Here is an 8,238-nt window from a genome sequence, read left to right as displayed (position 1 = left end):
ATGGTAATTTAATGTCTTTTGTCATTTACAGGCAGTTCTAGGTGTACTCTGATGCTTTTGCAAAAATGTTCCTATAAAAGGGTTTCATCTTCAAGGAATTTATGGAAAAGAGTCTGAGAAGTACAGGTTTCTGATAACTGACTATACTGCTGAACTGAATGAATAAGCATTTTCGGAACTCTAATGGAAAACTGATGAATTCATAAAAAGTGCTAACAAAAGATCAAGATAAAAAAAATTAATTACATGGGACTGAGTGAACTGATGAGGATGATTTTAATTTTTGTGACTTTCTGTTTGAATAAAAAAAAACTCACAAGGACTCAAAGGCAAAAAGTATACAAATCAATTTTCACTGCAAAGTAAAGGAGCTGTTACAGTGGAGGTTTACTGGACTGAATGTCAATATTATGACATAATGTGAGTGTGTTTTGTGTTTGGTAATTGCAATAATTGTTGCTTTTGTTGTGGTCATCTATTTACAATTCTTGGTGTCAGTTTATTTATCTCTTGTAAAAATAAAATACAGTGTGTGTGAAAAGTCAATCAGTCAGTCAATCAATACAACAATTTAAAAAAACAAAGCATAATACTAATATCAGGAATAAAAGAGGAGACATCACAACAAATCCTACAGAGATAAAAAGAAATATAAAGGAAAACTATGAAGAACTCTATACCAACAAATCAGATAACAAATGACAGAAAATATATTAGTAGCTGCTAAGGCTGAGAAAGTGTTGTCAATGGGGGAATGACTGCTAATGGTACAAGATTCCTTTTTGGGGTGAGGAAAATATTTAAAACTATCATAGTGTTTGTTCACAAACTCCCTGAATATACTAAAAGTCATTGAATTATATACAAACTATTATCAGGTGGAATTTATCCCAGAAATTAAAAGTTGGATTAACAGATAAATATCAATTAATGTAATATACCATATTAATAGAACAAAGGAAAAAACCTACATGATCTTCTCAATAGACACAGGGAAAACATTTGACAAAATTCAGTACTCTTTAATGATAAAAACACTCAACAAACTAGGAGTAGAAAGAAACTTCCTCAACCTGTTAGAGGTCATCTATGAAACTCACACAACTAACATCATACTTAATGGTAAAAATCTAAATACTTTCTAAGATCAAGAACAAGACAAGGCTGATCACTTTCATTACTAATATTAAACATTTTACTGGATGTTTTAGCCAGGATAATCAGTCAAGTAAAGAAATTAAAGGCATCCAGATTGGAAAGAAAGAATTAAAACTATCTGTATTAACAAAAGACATGATCTTGTATATAGATAGTCCTAAGTAATGTACTAAAAACTATTAGGCCTAATAACAAGAATAATCTTTTCAACAAAGGTGCTGGGACGAGTGTATATACACATACAAAAGAATAAAGTTAAACTTCTTTCTTATGCCATACATTAAAATTTTTGGATTGTAGAGCTAAATGTAAAAACTAGAACACTTACAAGGAAACATAGGGTAGCATCTTTATAATATTGGATAGGCAATTATTTCTTAGATATGACAAAAAAGTGACAAAATAAAAAAGTAGATAAATTCAACTTAATAAAAATTTAAGACTTTTGTACCCCAAGCAATACCATCAGGAAAGTGAAAAAACAGCCTATAGAGTGGGAGAAAATACGTGCAAATCTTATACCTATGGAACTTGTATCCAGAATATTAAAAGAATCTTACACCATGCTATAGACTGAATATTGGTGTCCCCTCAAAGTTCATATGTTGAATTCCTAATCCTCAATGTGAATGCATTTGAAGGTGAGGCCTTTGAGAGGTAATTCTATTTAGATGTAGTTATAATGTTGGAGCCCCCACAATAAGAATAGTACATTTATAAGAAGATGAAGAGAACAGAGCCCTCTCTTTCTTTGAAACATGAGTACACAGCAAGAAGGCAGCCATCTGCAAGACAAGAATAGGGCCCTCACCAGAACTTGACCTTGCTAACACTCTGATCTCAGACTTCTCAGTCTCTGGATCTTTGAGGAATAAAGCTCTGCAGTTTGTCACCTGGACTATGGTATTTTGTTACAGCAACCTGAGCTGCAGATGATAACCTAACAATAACAACACAAATAACCTAATTAAAAAATAAGCAAGGAATTTGAGTATTATCCCAAGTAGATGTACAAATGGCTAATAGGTACATGAGAAGATGATTAATATCATTAAACATTAGGGAAATAGAAATTAAAACCATGGCAAGGACCACTTCACACCCAGTAGGATGGTTATAATCTAAAATGCAGACAAACATAAATGTTGTCAAGGATGAAGCTAAATTGCAACAATGATATACTGTTGGTAGAAATATGAGTTAGTACAGCCATTTTTGCAAACATTTTGGCAGTTTATTTAAAACTTTTATATAGACTTATCATATGACTCAAAAAATCTACTCCCAGCTGTAAGAGAAATGTAAATATATATACATGAAAAAACTTGTATGTAAATATTCATAACAGTAGCATTTATACTAGACAAAAGTGGAAACAATCCAAATGTTCACCAATTAGTTAATGGATAAACAAATACAGTATATCCATACAATGGAATATTATCTAGCATAAAAAATAATGAAATACTGATACATGCTACAACATGGATGAACCCTGAAAACATTATGTGAAAGTAAAAGAGGCCAGTTATAAAACAACATATATTTTATGATTGCATTCTTTTTAGATGTCTGGAATAGGCAAATCACTTTTGAGAGAATTTAAAGAAGGCCATAATAAATGAAGAGATGCTTCATATTCATAGCTCAGTACACTCTATATTGTTAACATATCTACTCTTCTTGGAATATATACACCAAACACAATATCAATTAAAATCAAAGGTGGTGACATTTTTCTTGGAAACAGCAAGCTAATTCTAAAATTTATATGAAAATGCAAGGAGTTTAGAATAATGAAGAAGAAGAAGAAGAAGAGGAAGGAAAAGAAGAAGAGGAAGAAAAGGAAGAAGACGGGAAGGGGAGGAGGGGGAAGGGAAAGAGATGTTGTTGGAACACTTACAATATTTCATTTCAAGACTTACTACTAAGTTAGAGTAATCAAAAAAGTATGGTATTTACATAAAGATAGACATATAAATCAATGGAATAGAATACAGTGCAGAGATACACCTACACATACTTATTTATATACACATTTAGTTTCGAGTAATGTGCAAGACAATTCAATGGGGTGAGGATAAACTTTTAAGAAAATGTTACTGGTAGGACGAGGGGAAGATGTCGGAAGAGTAAGATGCGGGGATCACCCTCCTCCCCACAGATACACCAGAAATATATCTACATGTGGAACAACTCTTACAGAACACCTACTGAATGCTGGCAGAAGACCTCAGACCTCCCAAAAGGCAAGAAAGTCCCCACGTGCTTGGGTAGGGCAAAAGAAAAAAGAATAAACAGAGAAAAAAGGATAGGGACGGGACCTGCACCAGTGGGAGGGAGCCATGAAGGAGGAAAGGTTTCCACACACTAGAAGCCCATTCACAGGCGGAGACTGGGGGTGGCGGAGGGGGGAAGTTTCGGAACCACGAAGCCGTGCAGAGGGCAAAGCAGAGAGATTCCCGCACAGAGGACCAGTGACGACCGGCACTCACCAGCCTGAGAAGCTTGTCTGCTCAAAAGCCGGGGTGGGTGGGGCTGGGAGCTGAGGCTCCGGCTTCAGTCGGAGCGCAGGGAGAGGACTGGGGTTGGTGGCGTGAACAGAGCCTGCAGGGGGTTAGTGCATCACGGCTAGCTGGGAGGGAGTCCCGGGGAAAGTCTGGACCTGCCAAAGAGGCAAGAGACTTTTTCTTCCCTCTTTGTTTCCTGGTGTGTTAGGAGAGGGGATTAAAAGCGCTGCTTAAAGGAGCTCCAGAAATGGGCGTGAGCCACGGGTAAAAGCGCAGACCCCAGAGACGGGCATAAGACGCTAAGGATGCTGCTGCCACCACCAAGGAGCCTGTGTGCGAGCACAGGTCACTATCCACACACCCCTTCCGGGGAGCCTGTGTGTGCCAGAGTCCCCGAAGCAGTTGCTCCTTTAACTCTGTCCTGTCTCAGGGAAGAACACATGCTCTCCAGCGACCTACATGCAGAGGCAGGGCCAAATCAAAAGCTGAGCCCCGGGAGCTGTAAGAACAAAGAAGAGAAAGGGAAATCTCTCCCAGCAGCCTAAGAAGCAGTGGATTAAATCTCCACAATCAATTTGATGTACCATGCATCTGTGGAAGACATGAATAGACAACGAATCATCCCAAATTGAGGAGGTGGACTTTGAGAGCAAGATTTATGATGTTTCAACTTTTCCTATTTTTGTAAGTGTGTGTGTGTATGCTTCTGTGTGAGATTTTGGCTGTATAGCTTTGCTTCCACCATTTGTTCTAGGGTTCTATCAGTCTGTTTTTTTTATTTGTTTGTTTTGCTTTTTTTACATTTTTTTCTTAACAAATATTTTTATTTTAATATCTTTATTTAATTTTATCATACTTTATCTTCTTTCTGTCTATCTTTTTTCCTTCCTCCCTCCCTCCTGCTCTCCCTCTCTCAGTCCTTTCTTTCTTTCTTTCTACTTCTACAAATTCTTTCTTTCTCCTTTTTCTCCCTTTTATTCTGAGCCATGGGAATGAAAGGCTCTTGGTGCTGCAGCCAGGAGTCAGTGCTATGCCTCTGAGGTGGGGAGACAACTTCAGGACACTGGTCCACAAGAGAACTCCAGGCTCCACATAATATCAAACTGCAAATATTTTCCAGAGATCTACATCTCAACACCAGCACCCAGCTTCACTCAACGACCAGCAAGCTCGAGTGCTGGACACTCTATTCCAAACAACAAGCAAGACAGGAGCACAACCCCACCCAGTAGCAGAGAGGTTGCCTAAAATCATAATAAGTTCACAGACACCCCAAAACACACCACTGGACCTGGACCTGCCCACCAGAAAGACAAGATCCAGCCTCATCCACCAGAACACAGGCACTAGTCCTCTCCACAAGGAAGCCTACATAACCCATTGAACCAACATTAATTACTGGGGACAGACACCAAAAACAACGGGAACTACAAACCTGCAGCATGCAAAAAGGAGACCCCAAACACAGTAACATAAGCGAAATGAGAAGACAGAAAAACACACAGCCGATGAAGGAGCAAGATAAAAACCCAGCACACCTAAAAAATGTAGAGGAAATAGGCAGTCTACTTGAAAAAGAATTCAGAATAATGATAGTAAAGATAATCCAAAATATCGGAAATAGAATAGACAAAATGCAAGAAACATATATCAAGGACCTAGAAGAACTAAAGATGAAACAAGCAATGATGAACAACACAATAAATTAAATTAAAAATACTCTAGATGGGAGAAAAAAGCAGAATAACTGAGGCAGAAGAACGGATAAGGGACCTGGAAGTTAAAATAGTGGGAATAACTACTGCAGAGAAGAATAAAGAAAAACGAATGAAAAGAACTGAGGACAGTCTCAGAGACATCTGGGACAATATTAAACACACCAACATTCGAATGATTGGGGTCCCAGAAGAAGAAGATCAAAGGAAAGGGACTGAGAAAATATTTGAAGAAATTATAGTTGAAAACTTCTCTAATATGAGAAAGAAAATTGTTAATCAATTCCAGGAAGCACAGAGAGTCCCATACAGGTTAAATCCAAGGAGAAACACACTGAGACACATATTAATCAAACTGTCAAAAATTAAGTACAAAGAAAACATATTAATAGCAGCAAGGGAAAAATGACAAATAATACACAACGGAATCCCCATAAGATTAACAGCTCATCTTTCAGCAGAAACTCTGCAAGCCAGAAGGGACTGGCAGGAAATATTTAAAGTGATGAAGGAGAAAAACCTGCAACCAAGATTACTCTACCGAGCAAAGATCTCATTCAGATTTGAAGGAGAAATTAAAACGTTTACAGACAAGAAAAAGCTGACAGAGTTCAGCACCACCATACCAGCGTTACAACAAATGCTAAAGGAAATACTTTAGGCAAGAAACACAAGAGAAGGAAAAAACGTACAATAACGAACCCAAAACAATTAAGATAAAGGGAATAGGAACATACATATCAATAATTACCTGAAATGTAAATGGACTAAATGATCCCACAAAAAGACACAAATTGGCTGAATAGATACAAAAACAAGACACAAATACATGCTGTCTACAAGAGATCCACTTCAGACCTAGAGACACATACATACTGAAAATGAGGAGATGGAAAAAGATATTCCATGCAAATGGAAACCAAAAGAAAGCTGGAGTAGCAATTATCATATCAGACAAAATAAACTTTAAAATAAAGACTATTACAAGAGACAAAGAAGGACACTACATACTGATCAAGGGATTGATCCAAGAAGAAGATATAACAATTTAAAATATTTATGCACCCAACATAGGAGCACCTCAATACATAAGGAAAATACTAACAGCTACAAAAGGGGAAATCAACAGTAACCCACCCATAGTAGGGGACTTTAACACTGCACTTTCACCAATGGACAGATCATCCAAAATGAAAATAAATAAGGACACACAAGCTTTAAATGATACATTAAACAAGATGGACTTAATTGATATTTATAGGACATTCCATCCAAAAACAACAGAATACACATTTTTCTCAAGTGCTCATGGAACATTCTCCAGGATAGATCATATCTTGGGTCACAAATCAAGCCTTGGAAAAATTTAAGAAAATTGAAATTGTATCAAGTATCTTTTCTGACCACAATGCTTTTAGACTAGATATCAATTACAAGAAAAGATCTGTAAAAAATACAAAAACATGGAGGCTAAACAATACACTACTTAATAATCAAGTGATCACTAAAGAAATCAAAAAGGAAATAAAATAAAAATACCTAGAAACAAATGACAATGGAGACACGATGACCCAAAACCTATGTGATGCAGCAAATGCATTTCTAAGAGGGAAGTTCATAGCAATACAATCCTACCTTAAGATACAGGAAGCATCTCGAATAAACAAGCTAATTTTGCACCTAAAGCTATTAGAGAAAGAAGAACAAGAAAACCACAAAGTTAGCAGAAGGAAAGGAATCATATAAATCAGATCAGAAATAAATGAAAAAGAAATGAAGGAAACGATAGCAAAGATCAATAAAACTAAAAGCTGGTTCTTTGAGAAGATAAACAAAATTGATAAACCATTATCCAGGCTCATCAAGAAAAAAAGGGAGAAGACTCAAATCAATAGAATTAGAAATGAAAAAGGAGAAGTAACAACTGACACTGCAGAAATACAAAAGACCTTGAGAGATTATTGCAAGCAACTTCATGCCATTAAAATGGAAAGCCTGGAAGAAGTGGACAGATTCTTAGAAATGCACAACGTGCCAAGACTGAATCAGGAAGAAACAGAAAATATGAACAGACCAATCAGAAGCACTGAAATTGAGACTGTGATTAAAAACCTTCCAACAGGGCTTCCCTGGTGGCACAGTGGTTGAGAGTCCACCTGCCAATGCAAGGGACACAGGTTTGTGCCCCAGTCTGGAAGATCTCACATGTCACGGGGTGGTTAGGGCCGTGAGCCAAGGCCACTGAGCCTGTGAGTCCAGAGCCTGTGCTCTGCAACAGAGGAAGCCACAACAGTGAGAGGCCCGCATACCACACACACACAAAAAAATCCAACAAACAAAAGCCCAGGACCAGATGGCTTCACAGGCGAATTCTATCAAACATTTAGAGAAGAGCTAACACCTATCCTTCTCAAACTCTTCCAAAATATAACAGAGGGAGGAACACTCCCAAACTCATTCTATGAGGCACCATCACTCTGATACCAAAACCAGACAAAGATGTCACAAAGAAAGAAACCTACAGGCCAATATCACCAATGAAGATAGATACAAAAATCCTCAACATAATAATAGCAAACATAATCCAACAGCACATTAAAAAGATCATACACCATGATCAAGTGGAGTTTATTCCAGGAATGCAGGGATTCTTCAATATATGCAAATTAATCAACGCGATACACCATATTAACAAATTGAAGGAGAAAAACCGTATGGTCATCTTAATAGATGCAGAGAAAGATTTCAACAAAATTCAATATCCAATTATAATAAAAACCCTGCAGAAAGTAGGCATAGAGGGGACTTTCCTCAACATAATAAAGGCCATATATGACAAACCCACAGCCAACATC

Source organism: Mesoplodon densirostris, chromosome X (assembly GCF_025265405.1).
Source record: "Mesoplodon densirostris isolate mMesDen1 chromosome X, mMesDen1 primary haplotype, whole genome shotgun sequence".
NCBI classification, from domain to species: Eukaryota; Metazoa; Chordata; class Mammalia; order Artiodactyla; family Ziphiidae; genus Mesoplodon; species Mesoplodon densirostris.
This window is presented reverse-complemented; position numbering follows the sequence as displayed.